The following is a 16,382-nucleotide window of genomic DNA, read 5'->3' as shown; positions in this document are numbered from 1 at the left end:
TGTCAGGGATCCACCTGCCACACCCCCCTCGGTAGCTGTCACACTGCCTCGTTTTGCCGCTTCCGGCTGACAGCATGTCATTCACAAAATATTATTTTTAAATTTTTTTTACAATTAAACCTGAGGTCTCCTGTAGCCATTCTTATTTTTTTTCTGCACATAGACAATAAAAAGCTTAGAGAGTTACAGTCACCTGAAAAATAACATACACCCTTTTTAAATATTATGGTTCTAATTATCAGGACAAAATTTAAATAGTTTGGTCCTTATCAGGTTTCTAATTATGTAAATATAACCTTGGATGAAAAACAGCACATACTGCATGTTTTATTAGTTATTTTTACAAAAAGGAGAAACTATTAGAGAAAAATTTGGTATGCCAATTAATGTTTCAATAAGAGTTAGGGGTAAGAAGCAGCCAGGTGCTGATAATCAAATGCTTTTAATTAACTGATAATTATCAAGGGTGACCATCTCTATAAAAGCTGAAGTTTTAGCAGTTTAGCAGTTTTTACCAGCAACCTTCCATCCCTGCTCAGACCATACAATGCTCAGAAAAGTTGTAACAATTATCACCTTATACTCTAGGCCTTAGTTAGCACGTTAAATGTGAAACTTCATGACAAGTTCAAGAATAAACAAGTATGACATATTTGGAAGGGTTGCTCCCAAAAAAGAACATGGCAGGATTTTTAGGTTTGCAAAGTTACATCTAAACAACAAACGAGACTTTGGCACGTTTGGCCATAATGCACAACGACATATTTGGCATAAACCGAACAAAACCTACCAGCACAGCCATCTTATACCATCTGTCAAGCACAGTGGAGGAGGTGATGATTTGGTCTTATTTTGCAGCCACAGGACATGGGCACCTTGCAGTCATTGAGTTGACCATGATCTTCTCTGTATAACAAAGTATTCAAGTCAAATCTTTCTGACAGCTAAAACAATTGGGTCATGCAACAGAACAATGATCCCAATCACACCAACAAATCTACAACAGAATGGCTAAAAGAGAACAGAATCAAGACATTTTAATGGCGTATCAAAATACAGACTTCAATCCAGTTAAAATATTGTAGTGGAACCTTAAGATGTGCATTAACAAATGTCTACAAATCTCAAGGAACCAAAGAAGAATGACAAGCCAAAGAGTGAGTCAAAATGTCTCCAATATGATATAAGAGACTGATAATGTCATACAGAACACAATTACTACTGCTAGAAGTAGTTCTATAATCTAGTCAGCCATTAGGTGTACTAAAATTTCACACATGGTTTCCCCATTTTGTCTTTTTGTTTTTGTAAAATAAACAGTGACCCTGTGTAACATGTTAAGTGATGTTCAACTGAGGTTGTATTTAACTAATTATAAGAAATACTGTGGAATAGATGATTATGGCATTATGGCAATATGGCACCCCATATTGACAGAAAAACACAGAATTGTTGACATTGTTGCAGATTTATTAAAAAAAGAGAAACTGAAATATAACATGGTCCTAAGTATTCAGACCATTTGTTCAGTATTAGTAGAAGCACCCTTTCGATCTAATACAGCCATGAGTCTTTTTGGGAAAGATGCAACAAATCTTTCACACCTGGATTTGGGGTTCCCCTTCAGCTGCTCGAGCTGCGTCGAAACGCTATGGGAATGCCCCTGCGTGACCGCGCTCTGAACCACGTGTGTAATCTGACCAAGGAAGCTACAAATGGCTGCGAGATGGAAAAGACGCTAGCTTCTGCTCGTTCAGGTAAGCGCTGTTTCGCTGTGTTTTTCTGATTCGAGTGATGGCTGGCAGACAGAATTATCGTAAGTGCGTTCATCCGTGTCCGCGTTTCATTACCGGTAAGGATTCGCATGATCGGTGTGTTGTTTGCCTGGGAGTGGAGCATGCACAATCAGCTCTCGAGGTAGTCAATTGCTTGCATTGTAGCCGCATGGCTATGCGCACGCTTCGCTCCCGGAGAGCGCTCTTTGAGAAGAGACCCTTGCGACCCAGGAGACCTCCCTGTCCCCTCTGGTTCTCTCTCTCTTACCCAGCCCCGTTAGGGCTGGATGCCATGGTACAGTCGTGGCCGAGGCTGCGCCTGTATGCCTTTCCCCTAATCGCACTGCTCCCTGGAGTTCTGGAGAGAGTTCGCCGGGATGGAGTCCATCTCCTCCTGGTAGCGCGTCGATGGCCGGGCAAGCCATGGTTTGCGGATCTGGTGTGCCTGCTCGAGGGCCATCTGTGGGAAATTCCTCCCAGGAGGGATCTTCTCTCACAGGTGAGCGGAACCCTGGTTTACCCCCCCCCAGAGTTGTGGAGGCTGTGGCCCCTGAGGGGGCACAGTTCGTAGCGGCTGGTCTCTCTACCGAGGTAGTTGAAACCCTTCTCCACTCCAGAGCTCCCTCCACGAGAAGGTCGTACACCGCATGATGGCGACTGTTCGTGTCTTGGTGCGAGCACCATGACTTGGACTGGGGTTAACTGCCCATTCGGTTCGGTTCTGGAGTTCCTACAGGAACAGTTTGCTGCAGGGTTAACCCCTTCGACCCTGAAGGTTTACGTGTCCGACCCAGAATACCTGTCTGGGATCTGGCAGTTGTGCTGGTGGCTCTATCTGAGCCCCCCTTCAAGCCATAAGCCGATGTGGCCCTTAGGTTTCTGTCTATTAAGACCACCTTCCTCTTGGCGATTTCCTCCCTGAAAAGGATTGGGGATCTGCAGGCTCTGTCCGTGGCCCCATCTCGCCTGGAATTTGTCCCTGGCATGGCCAGAGCATTTCTCTATCTGAAACCTGGGTACGTACCTATGGTGCCTTCAGCTCCCTCACGTCCTGTCGTTTTGCAGGCATACTGCCCTCCTCCGTTTACAGCCCCCGAACAGGAGCGACAGCACCGGCTGTGTCCAGTGCGAGCACTGGACGCTTACCTCCGCAGGACGAGTCCGTTGAGGAAGTCTGAGCAGCTGCTTGTCTGCTATGGCCCTAACAGGAACGGTTTCCCGGCCAATAAGCAGACTCTGAGCAGATGGGTAGTGGATGCGATTGTGTCGGGTTACGAGTCCGGCTCACGAGCTCACTCCACCCGGGTCCACCCCGCTGACCTTTGTCAGGTTCTATGACCTTGACCTCGGAGCCACCCCGGGCTCCTCTGTCCTACGTGCTGGTGCCGAGGCCCTTACTCTCTAGGCAGGGTCTGGTTGGTGTGGAGTGATTGGACACTCGTTCCTATAGCGTTTCGACGCAGCTCGAGTTCCTGAAGGGGAACGTCTCTAGGTTACGACCGTAACCCTAGTTCCCAGAGGGAACGAGATGCTGCGTCTTCATGCCACAACCCCTGCATCCCTGCGGCGCTTACCTTCTCTCGCAGGAGTTAGCGTCTTGTCCATCTCGCAGCCATTTGTAGCTTCCTGTATACGCGACGTCGCCCGCTGATGACGTCACGTTCCAAACGCCTATTGGTCAGATTACACACGTGGTTCAGAGCGCGGTCATGCAGGGGCGTGTCCATAGCGTTTCGAAGCAGCTCGAGTTCCTGAAGGGGAACTAGGGTTATGGTCGTAACCTAGAGACGATCCTCTGCCATTCCTCCTTGCAGATCCTCTCCAGTTCTGCCAGGTTAAATGGTAAACGTTGGTGGACAGCCATTTTTAGGTCTCTCCAGAGATGCTGAATTGGGTTTAAGTCAGGGCTCTGGCTGGGCCATACAAGAACAGTCACGGAGTTGTTGTGAAGCCACTCCTTTATTTCAAACTTTCATATTTCACATTTTACTGTAAATGGTGCATTTATTGTATATTAACTGTATTGCAATGTTTAATATTTAAATTTTGCAATGTAACTTCAAGCTTCAAACATTTTTGTATATCTTTGCATGCCATATTTAAATTAATGTTTATATTTAACACTTTGTTGTAATATATGTAATATGATTAAGGCCAGTCATGAGATATTTAATTTGACATTTAATATGTTTTTGTTTATATCACTATGTTCGCACTCATATTGCTAACAAATAATAAATATGTTATTATACAAGTACTGGAAATAAAAACATGTATTTGGTTTTAGAAAGTTGTATGAAACAGACAAATCCTAGTTAATTCCTGGATTTTCCTTCAAGTTATCAAATCAAATCAAATTTTATTTGTCACATACACATACATACAGAGTACAGTTAATGGAAAGGTGCAGACATTTGCAAAACTTCCTGTTTTAAAAAAAAATGCAATTCTTATGTATTAATACAAAATAATGACATAGCAGCACTTCTTTTTCATACTTTATTTAATTAATTGTACAATATAAGAAGGGTTTATTGAATTCAATACAGAGTTAATGTCAGGTTATAAACAGACAAATTATATAATAATCATTGCATCTAGTATTTGTTTTCACAAACACTTTTGTAGTCTTATCTTATCTTGTAGTTTTTCTTTTATGTTTTACCTAGTATAAGACATTGACAAGACATTGGCTATTGTCTTGGTCAGGATTCAGTCACTGCTAATGTGGTCTTGCATAAACAAAACACTACATAATACTTTATTCAGTCATCCAAGTGCACATCCTGTACATATTTAAAACAAAATGATTTGTTCCTGAATTATTGTTCCATGAATGATAAAAAAAAAATTCTCAAAATAATTAAAAATTAAATATTTTATTCTATGTACATACCCCGACGTATCAAAAACATAAGTGCACCAAAGATAAAAAAAAAACCCCGATATCTATGACAGTCCCACATTGCGGTCTTCCTGCAGCTGGGTTTAGACTGTTGACTCAAAACAAGACAAAGTCCAAGACACAGAAACACTTCCTGACTTGCTCAGAGTTTGAGATCTAGTGGTCTATAAATGTTTGCTGTGGGTGGCAGGAAAGCTAAAAAGGGTAAGTAGATTTTCATGTGGTGCATTGTCAGAAAGTAGTTTAGTAGTGCACTGACCCAAGAGAAGTGGGGCATGTTTTCTGTGCTCTTCTTCCTCCTTGAATGCCAGTAACTCAATTCATCTTAAACGTAATAAGCATGCAGATGAGGAGTAGTATTGTCAAACATATACCTAAGAAAACTTTACATTTTCTGTGGGCTGAAGTCATCTTGATATGAAACCAGTCTTCTTGTTTTCATTAATAATGCTGGTGAATGGGAAGTTAAGTTCTCGAAACTGATCTGAGGATATTGGATTGGCCAACAATTTCAATTCCTGTACTGCTACAAGTTCAGTGTGCATGTCAAGTGAACGCTGCACTGGTGACCACAAGGCTTTACACACATGCTTCACATGCAGTGGAGGGGATATACATGTAAAAAGCATTTACATTTTGATTGCATGCACAATACTGAAGTTACAAAGTTGCATGAGTTAATATGCTTTAACATACAGGAGGTGAATGCCAAAAGAGGCAGTGATTTCCATACTTAATCCATCTTAAATTTGTTTTGCTTGAATGAGACACTGGTTATGGCTCAATTTTTCTAAAACCTTTGGTTTAAAGTTACCAGCTTGCAGCTCGTAATCTGATTTAAGTGTGAACAGATAAGAAATGATAAGATTCCATGGTTACATGTGGTTATACTTCGAGCAGCATAAACAGAAACAGGCTTTTGTAAATTAATATGCAAATGCAACTTTGAACACAATGTTCAGAGCACCTATGTTTTCTTTTTTAAATTACAAAATGTAAGAAATATATATAATGGACAGAAATATAAGAAAACTTATGTTTAACTGATGATCATCTGATGTTTATTAATGAATGCATTTTAATATGCTAATACACCTATATTTTCATGTTCTCACAAACAGTTTTACAGATGGACACAGTTACATGCATTTAGAGCCACAGATTTTAACACTGAAGATCTACAATGCTCTCACAGCTTTCAGTTTCTTCTTGTTTTTCTTACAAATCCACTCCCCTTTTAATGCTTTTCGTTTGAATTGTGAGAAGTGTGAGTTAAGAACACCCTTTTTAGTACTGATATAACAAAACCGGAATTTACCAACTGTCACAGTTGCTGCATAAATGCATTCAAAATACGCCTTGTCTTATTAAGAAACTGCTTAAAGCATCCTGGTAGCGTTTAGATGACTCATCAGTATTAAATCCTGCCCATGGAAATGAGAAATGAAAGTTACAACATAAACATAATGTTTTCCCCTTAATACAGCTATTTGTGCTTGTTAGAATGTGGCACATAAGTCATAGGATATTTTATGTATTTCAAAAATTGTAACTTGCATTGCATTTGTACATAAGTAGTCTTGTATGTTTGTTTTGCAAAGCATAATGATTTGATTCAGGTGTGTTTACTGTATATTCTGGTTGAAGCATTTCATTTAGAAGCTTAAATTGTAAATGTTTTTTATGGTGTGTGCACTGTGCCGCTACCAAGACATATTTTTGGTAATGATCATTTGAAGTTTGACACTCTAAAGCCTGGTCCATGTTCACCAGTTCCTTCCAGCACCAGAGGAGAGGGTGCAGGGGGACATTAAGTACCTTAAGAATCATACAAAATTTTTTTAAACAAAAACAAATAAACCCAATGTTAGACTGGTTGATGCAACAGTCATAATTCATGATTGATTTCGAATAACTTAATATTCATAGTATGATTTAACATCTACTTCTCATGATTACCTCAGTCTTTCATTCAGACCATTAAGACAGTACACAGCTTTATGCAATCTACCATGTAATTTTGAAATGAAGCACAAAAATTGCATTCATAGATGAGAAATAAAAAAAGTCTCAATCTCATAATCAGTCAAACATGTTCCTTTTAACCTAGTTGCTGCTGTAAAATAGTAAAATTGGCTGTTGCTTTTTTAACAAACACTGCTCATGGATGGATTTAATTAAGTTATAAGTAATAGAATCTACCAGATTCTAATCTATTCTAAAGCCCACGTCACATTGAAGGTGTTTAAATAAAGGTACAGCTCCACCTTCTGGTAGAATTTAGATATTAATTACAAAACTAAGGTGTAGTTACAGTGTTTAATTTATTATTATTATTATTATTATTATTATTATTATTATTATTTTTTTTTTTTTATTATTTATTTATTTATTTTTTTACTATGATGAAAAAGAGGCAAATTTAGAAGAATTAATTATTTAATTGATCAGTGAATAACTTTTTTCAGGAAAAAAAAGCCTAATAATGTTAGAATTATTATAATTATAATTCATATAATTGGAATTTTAAATCCTCTGTTCACATGCATTTGACCAGATTACACAGACCAGATTATATTACAACACAAAATGGACATTGTGTAGGAAAATTTTAAATATAGTTACAGTATAGTCCTAATGAGAGGAATCACAGAGAGAAGCCAGATATAGTCAGATAATCATTAAAACAAACAGACTTTGTAAGCAGAAAAATGCAGAATACTGCACTGGTGACCAGTTTAGCAATCAGCTGATGCTAACATTCGAAGGAAGAATGCAAGATCTGGTGAAACACACAGGAACTTGAAAAGAGACTAAAGATCACAGAGGTTGCCTCAGCAGTCATAATGACACAAATTGCACTAATCTGTTTGAGAAGCTCTAACACTGAGTGTAGAAAAGTGCAAACATAAAGACAATAAAACTATGCTATACTCTTGAGGTCTGAATGAAACTAAGTATTAATATAATTCAACAAATCTAAAAAAAAATTTTTTCACAACAATAAGCAATAAGATGAGTGAATCTGGATTCATCCAGGATAAATAACCCGATCCTTAATATGACCCAGGATTCATGGAACCTTCTCACACCATGAAGTTATGGGAAAGAGTAGTGGAAGCCAGGCTAAGAGAAAAGTTGACCATCTGTGAGCAACAGTATGGTTTTATGCTGAGGAAGAGCACCACTGATGCATTATTTGCTTTAAGAATGTTGAGGGAGAAGTATATAAGTATATAAGTATATAGTAGTATAGAAGTATATAAGTTATTTGCTTTAAGAATGTTGAGGGAGAAGTATATAGAAGGTCAGAAGGAGTTGCATTGTGTGTTTGTGGATTTGGAGAAAGCATACGACAGGGTGCCAAGAGAGGAGTTGTGGTATTGTATGAGGAAGTCAGGTGTGTCAGAGAAGTATGTGAGGGTGGTGCAGGACATGTATGAGGACAGTGTGACAGCAGTGAAGTGTGCAGTAGGAACGACAGACTGATTCAGGGTGGAGGTTGGACTGCATCAAGGATCGGCTCTGAGCCCTTTCCTGTTTGCGGTGGTGATGGACAGGTTGACAGACGAGGTCAGACAGGAGTCTCTATGGACTATGATGTTTGCGGTTTGTTTGTTGCGATTTGTTATTTGTGGTGAGAGTAGGGAGCAGGTTGAGAAGAGCCTGGAGAGGTGGGGGTACGTGTTGGAGAGAAGGGGAATAAAAGTCAGTAGGAGTAAGACAGAATACATGTGTGTGAATGAGAGGGAGGGCAGTGGAGTGGTGGGGTTGCAGGGAGAAGAGGTGGAGAAGGTGGAAGAGTTCAGGTACCTGGGGTCAACAGTGCAAAGTAGTGGAGAGTGTGTTAGAGAAATAAAGATAAGAGTGCAGGCAGGGTGGACTGGGTGGAGAAGTGTGGCAGGAGTGATTTGTGATAGAAGAGTATCTGCAAGAATGAAAGGGAAAGTTTATAGGACTGTGGTGAGACCTGTGATGTTGTATGGATTAGAGACAGTGGCATTGAGTTAAAGACAGGAGGTGGAGCTGGAGGTAGCAGAGCTAAAGATGTTGAGGTTTTCGTTGGGAGTGACGAGGATGGACAGGATTAGAAACGAGTTTATTAGAGGGACAGCACACGTAGGACGTTTTGGAGACAATGCGAGGGAGGCGAGATTGAGATGGTTTGGACATTTTCAGAAGAGGGACATGGGGTATATCGGTAGAAGAATGCTGAGGATGGAGCCACCAGGAAGGAGGAAAAGAGGAAGACCAAAGAGGAGGTTTATGAATGTCGTGAGGGAAGACATGCAGGTAGTTGGGTTGAAAGAGGCAGATGTAGAGGAGAGAGGGGTAGGGAGACAGATGATCCGCTGTGGCGACCCCTAATAGGAGAAGCCGAAAGAAGAAGAAAATTCATGGAAACTTCTCTTCATTTTCTCAGATCACCTTGGATATCTTACTTAAATCAACATATTTCAATACAAATTGTAAATTACACCATTTACTTGTTCTAGGTTGCTGTTAGGTAACTGTAGCAACAAGTAGAAAATGGCTGAGTTGTTCAGGACACTTCCTGTATCGTCGCAAACACACGAGACTCAAAATCACGGATCCTATGCGAGTTCTTGCTGATCCACCAGAACCGTGGGATTTAGCGGACCTGTTGGACTTGAAGTGCATAGGATTCTATGAAAAGTCTCCTCTATTGGAAAGACTATGGCAAAAGCCGACAGAATAGGTTATGGGAAGATCGGATAATTTTAGTGACTTGGTTCTTTGAATTTTGTTCATTTAATTGCCTACAATTAGTTCATTTTGTTCCTTTAATCACCTTCATAGCGTATATGCTAGTCACATGGCAACAATAACGAATGACTCGAACCAGAGGACTCATGAGATATCTAATTATTTTTCCTGTGTAATACAGTGCATATCGTCCATGGGAGTCACTTGACAAAAGAATGATAGACTCAGACTAGAAGAGTCGAGAGATGAACTTCTGTAATATAATCTATAACGAATCACTCTTTGAGACCATTCGTTCTTATGAGTCACTTTAAAGACTTTAAATTGATGACTGAATGAATGAATCACAAGCAGAACCCCATCACTATGACACAAAATGCAGCTGTTTCACTTTTTTCCAACATTGAATTCAGTGCTCTATAATCATCTTTATTTAACATTGCACCAAAATATTTTCACATGATGGACAGGTATGTTTTTTTACATCATGTAATAAAAAACATTAATGCATTTGACTCCTTACGAGTCTATTTCAGTAACTGCATATTCTTGTGTTATAGTCTTCTGAGAATATTTTCTACGTTGATTGTTACGTGGTAACCACTTTAAATAAAATCAGGATATATAACAGTGGTGAAGTTGAAGTGTGCATGTTTGGATGAGCTGAAGTTCCTGTACCTGCATATTGTAAATAATAAGCTTTTAATAGCCATTTGCTTCTTATATTAGCCAACACTCCTCATGCCATCCAGAAGATCTGGTAAAGTTATGTGAATGTTTCTGCTATTAAAATAAAAATTTGGCATTAACAATTTTTGATTCTGAGTCATTTATATTTTTTCCCTGCAGAGTTGCCATAACACTGTGTTTAATTTCATTTTTACCATAGTAACAGTTGAAATATATATGGCTTTGCAAAGTTGTTAGAAAGTAACTGTAGTGACAGATAGCTGACTGAGTTTTTCAGGAAACTTCTTGCATGGTCAGAAACAAAACAGTTTTGCAGGTCCTATACCTGTCCTGGCTGATCCACCTGGACCGGGGGTTTCCAGACTCCAGACTTGTAGCACAGAGCGAAGAAGTGTGATATGAAGGACTTGTGAGTAAAATTCAGGAGTCCAGGGACTCGGTGAGTGCCCTCTTGTGGAAATCCATGGAAAAAGCAGCCAGAATCCATACTGATTCAAAGAAGGCTTCGAATCTGTTAGCAGTTTAATATTTCTCATCTCTACAGAAAAACCACGAAAAACCCAAGAGCTCACGCCCCAGTTACTGTTACAGCATGCTGGCTGATATGATGGACTGTGAATGATGGAATGAAAATTAATTAAAAAGAAAAAATGATAGAACATTGTGAATTGTCAGTTATATGAAAATAATAAATTGTGTAATATGGCAGGAAACATTAAAGAACGGCCACCTTAAAACTAGCTACTTCCTGTTACCAAATACTGCATGTTATACTGTTGCTATAAACAGATGTTTATCACAACCACTCATTTTCTTTCATCTGATACATGCAGCTTGTTACATTACCAAGAAAAAAAAATGCAAAATGCTCCGTGTAAACACTTTGACATTGTTGACACATTTTTCTGTTATAAAACACTGACACTGTAGCACTTCTTACATTAATGCTAAATAATTCTGTGTAAATGGGTTGTTAGTACAGAAATGATACTGTATTAGCGTTTAATGCCTACACTGGACCTCACTGGACTGATGTGGACATGTGTCCTGTAGCTGTTAAAGAACATATTTGACACTCCTTGACCAATTAGATATTTAAACAGTACTTGTTTTTCCCGCCTTTTCAATCTCACAGATACAAAAGACTTCTAATGGCAAGAATGAGCCAACAAGTGCAAATAATAATTAAAAATAAACATTATGCATTGCAGCAAAAAACTGCTAAAGCTTTTCTGAGTGATTCAAAGTACAAAAGTGACATGGGTTCATATGAACTTTACTTAAATTGCAGTTTAGTGTTATGGAGCAATTAATGTGTATTTACATCATACTAAGAAGAAATGACACAAGCTATGATCAGATAAGTTATTTTTGTTGCTTATTAATTTGATAAGGTTTATTAGGCCATCTCCAGACAAACTGAAATGCACCATTTTTGAGTAAGAAGGATTGTTTACAAATGGAGACCACTGAAATAATCATTTTACAGTGAGAAGGTTTGTTTACAAATAAGCAGCTTTTAAGGCAGTTTCCAAACTTCCAGCAAAAACAGTTCAATGTTACACTAGTTAATGCTCAGTGATATACAAAAAGAGCTATAATCATATCACCTATAGGCCTCTGCAAGCATGTTAAATGTTTATATTCATGAGAACACAATTTAGAATAAAAGATTGAACAAGTGGCGCTTTCATGGTAGGATTGGTAGAAAAACTTTGGTTCTCTTCTAAAAACATATAGCAGCATGACTTCTGAACAAATTACAGTGTTTTGGACAATATCCTTTAGACTGATGAGATGTTCAAGTGAGTATGTGCAGACCAGCTGGCAGATGTTCTCACTGACATCTTCAACATCTCTCTGAGCAGTGCTGTTGTTCCAATGTGCTTCAAGGCCACCACCATTGTCCCCATGCAAAACACCCCCCCCCCTCCAATCAACAATCAGTACTTCAAGAGGCTTGTCATTAGGCACCTCAAGAAACAGCTGCACCCTCAGTGCACCCACTGCAGTTTGTGTATTATCCTAACTTCTCCACAGACGACACCATTTCCACCACACTCCACCTGGCCCTCACTCATCTGGAAAATAAGGGCACATACATGCAAATGCTGTTTATTGACTCCAGCTCAGCATTCAACATCATTACTCCTCAGCATCTGATCGGGAAGCTGAGCCTGTTAAGCCTGAACACCTCCTTCTTCCTCTCTTTTTTGACTGAAAAACCTCAGGCAGGACTGATCGGGACCCATCACACTGAGCACTGGGGGTCTTTCCCAGGGCTGTGTACAAATACCCTGCTGTTCAGACTGCTGACTTATGACTGAGTAGCAATGTACAGTTTGATTTACAACATCAGGTTCTCCAATGAAACAATATATGAAGTACAGACTGGTGCAAAGCCAACAATCTGTCTCTTAATGTGGAAAAACAAAGGAGATGGTTGTTGACTTCAGAAGGATAGGACGTGATCATTCCCCACTGAAAATAAATGGCTCCTCTGTGGAGATCATCAAGAACAACAACAACACATCCTCACACACACAACAGCAATGTTTTTATTTTATTTTAAGCTATTTAAATATGCGAGACAAATAAACTGGACTCTCTCTCACACACACACACACACACACACACACACACACACACACACACACACACACACACACACACACACACAAATGAACAAACACAACTTTTAGCATGAACTTTTTGCACAAATTGCTGCTAAAATATTCACTGTTTACATCTACATTATTTATTATTATACAGACAAATCTGTATTTGGGGGAGTGGTGGCTCCAGCGGTTAAGGGGCTGGGTTACCGATCGGAAGGTCAGGGGTTCAAGCCCCGGTATCGCCAAGCTGCCACTCTTGGGCCCTTGAGCAAGGCCCTTAACCCTCTATGCTCCAGGGGATCCTTACGAGAAAAATAAACCAAGGACCGTGACGTCGGCGCGACGTAGGGCCGCCTTCTCGTGGAAGGCGGCAAATAAATACTTATTTGCAGCTGTATCATACAAATAAATAGTTAAAAAATCATACATTGTGATTTTTGGATTTTTTTTTTAGATTATGTCTCTCACAGTGGACATGCACCTACAATGACAATTTCAGACCCCTTCATGATTTCTAAGTGGGAGAACTTGCAAAATAGCTGGGTGTTCAAATACTTATTTTCCTCACTGTAAGCCTGCTTGACTCACCTAAAGTAGATTGTTACATTGATTACAGATTGTTAGTGTTTGACTTGTTTGCCGCGAGTTACGTGATTGTATCTCTCTCGGCGTTTTTCAAACAAACTTTGCTATTTATCTATCTATCCATCCGTTTACACACAGCCCAGTTTATAGAAACCGTATCTATTCCTCGTGTAGTAAAACCAAGAATTACATACACAAGATCCAGAAATAATCTTATTGCAGTTAAAACTAAAAAATGCCAGGTAAACAAACACAACAAAGTTCTAAAGTTCGGTCTTTTAAACATTAGATCACTTGCACCCAAAGCACTGATTGTAAATGAGATGATCACAGATAATAATCTCAATGCACTCTGTCTCACTGAGACCTGGATTAAACCAGGTGATTATATGGGTCTAAACGAGTCTACACCGTCAGGATATGTTTATAAGCATGAGCCCCGTCAGACTGGTCGTGGGGGGGGGGTGTAGGAACCATTTATAGTGCCTCTTTTAATGTTAGTCAGATATTAGGATTCAGTTTTAAATCATTTGAAGTGCTCGTTCTTAAAATTGCACTTTCAGACATACATAGAAAACTCGCTCTGGTCACCGTGTACAGACCCCCAGGGCCCTACGCTGATTTTCTTCAAGAGTTTGCTTGTTTTCTCTCAGACCTCTTGATCAGTTTTGATAAAGTGCTGCTTGTAGGAGATTTTAATATTCATGTAGATGATGTAAACGATGCTTTAGGATTGTCATTTGTCGATTTACTAAACTCTTTTGAAGTTAAACAAAACGTCACCAGACCAACCCACCGTTTTAACCACACACTAGACTTAATAATATCTCACGGAGCAGACTTCACTGATATAGATATTTTACCCCAGAGTGATGACATCACAGACCATTATCTCATACTGTACACACTACCGGGAGAGCAGATTGTTTCACCACGGTATCGACTTGGTAGGACTATTGTTCCAACCACTAAGGACAGATTCATAAATAACCTGCCTGATTTATCTCAGTTTCACATTAAACCCATAACTGCTGATCATCTTGATGAGATGGCGAACAACATAGACCTTATCCTCACTAGCACTTTAGACACTGTTGCCCCCATCCGGTTAAAAAAGCTTCGAGAACAAGCACCTGCACCTTGGTATAATAGTCATACGCATGCCCTAAAGAGAACAGCACGTAATCTGAAGAGAAAATGGAGGAAAACTAAATTGGAGGTATTTAGAATTGCGTATAAAGACAGTATGCTTAGCTACAGACAAGCGCTAAAAGCTGCTAGAGCTGAACACCTGAGCAAACTCATAGAAAATAACAAAAACAATCCCAGGTTCCTTTTCAGTACAGTCGCTAAATTAACAACAAATCAGGGATCTGAAAAATGTGTTCCATCACAGTTTAGTAGTGAAGACTTTATGAATTTCTTCACTGAAAAAATAGATAACATTAGAAAAACAATTGTGGCAGTTCAACCTCCGACAGCATCTCCCGACACAATCGTACCTACAACCCCACAACTACACTGTTTTACATATATAGGAAAGGAAGAGCTGTATGATGCTATTATGAAAGCTAAATCAACAACATGTCAGTTAGATCCAATTCCCACTAAACTACTAAAGGAAGTGTTATATACAGCTGGTGAGCCTCTTCTCAATATTATTAACTCCTCACTATCGTTAGGTCATGTCCCTAAATCCCTCAAGTTAGCAGTTATTAAGCCCCTCAATTAAAAAACCTAATCTGGATCCAAACACGCTATCGAATTACAGACCAATTTCAAATCTCCCATTTATGTCTAAGATTTTAGAAAAGATTGTCGCTGTCCAGTTATGTAACCACTTGCAGGAGAACAATATCTTTGAAGAGTTTCAATCAGGTTTTAGGCCCCATCATAGCACAAAAACTGCTCTAGTTAAAATCACTAATAACCTGTTTTTAGCTTCAGACCAAGGCTACATCTCCCTATTAGTTTTACTAGATCTTAGTGCTGTGTTCGACACTATAGATCATGATCTTCTCCTCGATCGCTTACAGAATTACATCGGTATTCAGGGACAGGCATTAAGCTGGTTTAAATCCTACCTGTCCAATCGTTACCATTTCGTAGATTTAAATGGAGAGCTATGCAGGATAATGCTAGTAAATTATGGCATGCCACAAGGGTCAGTTCTAGGACCCCTGCTTTTCACAATATACATGCTTCCGTTAGGAAATATTATTAGAAGGCATGGAATTAGCTTCCATTGTTATGCTGATGATACCCAGCTATATATTTCATCCAAACCAGGCGATACAGCTCAATTAGCTCGCATAACTGAGTGTGTTGAAGAAATAAGAGATTGGATGACCCATAACTTTCTGCTATTAAATTCTGATAAAACAGAGATTTTGCTCATCAGCCCAAAAAATAGTACACAGAAGCTCCAGCATCTCAGCCTGCATTTAGACGGTTGTTCTGTAACTACTAGTTCAACGGTAAAAGACCTGGGAGTTATTTTAGACAGCAACTTATCTTTTAAAAATCACATCAATCAAGTTACAAAAACAGCCTTCTTTCACCTTAGAAATATTTCTAAGCTAAGAAATATGTTATCTATATCTGATGCAGAGAAGCTCGTCCATGCGTTTATGACCTCTAGAATAGACTACTGTAATGCATTACTAGGTAGATGTCCTGCATCATTATTAAACAAGCTTCAGTTAGTTCAGAATGCGGCAGAAAGAGTTCTTACTAGGTCAAGAAAATACGATCATATAACCCCAATCTTATCGTCCCTACATTGGCTTCCTGTTAAGTTTCGAATAGACTACAAACTACTGCTACTCACTTATAAAGCACTAAATGGCTTGGCTCCCATGTATCTCTTCAGTCTTTTAACACGCTACAATCCGTCACGCTCCCTGAGATCTCAAAACTCTGGGCTTCTAGTAGTTCCTAGAATAGCAAAGTCCACTAAAGGCGGTAGAGCATTTTCACATTTAGCTCCTAAACTCTGGAATAGTCTTCCTGACATTGTTCGGGGTTCAGATACACTCTCCCAGTTTAATTGTAGATTAAAAACATATCTTTTTAGCAAAG

General features: G+C 39.3%; 1 protein-coding gene across 1 annotated transcript in view; it reads right to left on the bottom strand.

Annotated features, from left to right (window-relative positions):
• Positions 1-16,382, bottom strand: part of LOC310726905 (uncharacterized protein) — a 90,390-nt gene that overhangs the window by 11,888 nt on the left and 62,120 nt on the right. The gene's annotated exons all lie outside the window — the stretch shown is intronic.

The sequence above is a fragment of the Silurus aristotelis genome, assembly GCF_946808225.1.
Source record: "Silurus aristotelis genome assembly, chromosome: 5".
Lineage (NCBI taxonomy): Eukaryota > Metazoa > Chordata > Actinopteri > Siluriformes > Siluridae > Silurus > Silurus aristotelis.
Note: the sequence above shows the minus strand (reverse complement) of the source record. Positions and strands in the feature narration are given on the sequence as shown.